The 1,591-nt window shown below is 24.6% G+C and overlaps 1 long non-coding RNA gene across 1 annotated transcript in view; it reads left to right on the forward strand.

Annotated features, from left to right (window-relative positions):
• Positions 1–763: 763 nt before the first annotated feature.
• Positions 764–1,591, forward strand: part of LOC130070850 (uncharacterized) — a 1,178-nt gene continuing 350 nt past the window's right edge. The window contains exons 1-2 of the long non-coding RNA XR_008803934.1: positions 764–778; positions 1,435–1,584. This is a non-coding gene — a long non-coding RNA (uncharacterized LOC130070850). The remainder of the gene's footprint in view (positions 779–1,434; positions 1,585–1,591) is intronic.

Below are 1,591 nucleotides of genomic sequence, written 5' to 3' on the forward strand. Positions count from 1 at the left end.
TTAGTTAGAAAGAAAGAAAGAAAGAAGAAAGATTAGCTAGAAAGAATGAAAGAAAGAAAGACAGAAAGAAAGAAGAAAGATTAGTTAGAAAGAAAGAAAGAAAGATTAGTTAGAAAGAAAGAAAGAAAGAAAGAAAAAAAGAAGAAAGATTAGTTAGAAAGAAAGATTAGCTAAAAAAAAGGAAGAAAGATTAGTTAGAAAGAGAGAAAGAAAGAAAGAAAGAAGAAAGATTAGTTAGAAAGAAAGAAAGAAAGAAGAAAGATTAGTTAGAAAGAAAGAAAGAAAGAAAGAAGAAAGATTAGTTAGAAAGAAAGAAAGAAAGAAAGAAAGAAAGAAAGAAAGAAAGAAGAAAGATTAGTTAGAAAGAAAGAAAGAAAGAAAGAAAGAAGAAAGATTAGTTAGAAAGTAAGAAAGAAGAAAGATTAGTTAGAAAGAAAGAAAGAAAGAAAGAAGAAAGATTAGTTAGAAAGAAAGAAAGATTAGTAAGAAAGAAAGATAGATTAGTTAGAAAGAAATATTAGTTAGAAAGAAAGATAGATAGATTGGTTAGAAAGAAAGAAAGATTAGTTAGAAAAAAGAAAGATAGATTAGTTAGAAAGAAAGATAGATAGATTTGTTAGAATGAAAGAAAGATAGATTAGTGAGAAAGAAAGATAGATTAGTTAGAAAGAAAGATAGATTAGTTAGAAAGAAAGAAAGATTAGTTAGAAAGAAAGATAGATAGATTAGATAGAAAGAAAGAACGATAGATTAGTTAGAAAGAAAGATGGATAGATTAGTTAGAAAGAAAGATAGATTAGTTAGAAAGAAAGAAAGAAAGAAAGAAAGATTAGTTAGAAAGAAAAAAACATAGATTAGTTAGAAAGAAAGATAGATTAGTTAGAAAGATAAAAGATAGATAGATTATTTAGAAAGAAAGAAGATAGATTAGTTAGAAAGAAAGATAGATTAGTTAGAAAGAAATATTAGTTAGAAAGAAAGATAGATAGCTTGGTTAGAAAGAAAGAAAGATTAGTTAGAAAGAAAGATAGATAGATTTGTTAGAATGAAAGAAAGATAGATTAGTGAGAAAGAAAGAAAGATAGATTAGTTAGAAAGAAAGATAGATAAGTTAGTCAGAAAGAAAAAAGATAGATTAGTTAGAAAGAAAGAAAGATAGATTAGTTAGAAAGAAAGATTAGTTAGAAAGAAAGAAAGATAGATTAGTTAGAAAGAAAGATAGATTAGTTAGAAAGAAAGAAAGACAGATTAGTTAGAAAGAAAGAAAGATAGATTAGTTAGAAAGAAAGATAGATTAGTTAGAAAGAAATATTAGTTAGAAAGAAAGATAGATAGATTGGTTAGAAAGAAAGAAAGAAAGATTAGTTAAAAAAAAGAAAGATAGATTAGTTAGAAAGAAAGATAGATAGATTTGTTAGAATGAAAGAAAGATAGATTAGTTAGAAAGAAAGATAGATAGATTAGTTAGAAAGAAAGAACGATAGATTAGTTAGAAAGAAAGATAGATAGATTAGTTAGAAAGAAAGAACGATAGATTAGTTAGAAAGAAAGATGGATAGATTAGTTAGAAAGAAAGATAGATTAGTAAGAA

This window comes from Rhinichthys klamathensis, unplaced genomic scaffold (assembly GCF_029890125.1).
Source record: "Rhinichthys klamathensis goyatoka isolate OS25496 unplaced genomic scaffold, OSU_Roscu_1.1 h1tg000421l_1, whole genome shotgun sequence".
Lineage (NCBI taxonomy): Eukaryota > Metazoa > Chordata > Actinopteri > Cypriniformes > Leuciscidae > Rhinichthys > Rhinichthys klamathensis.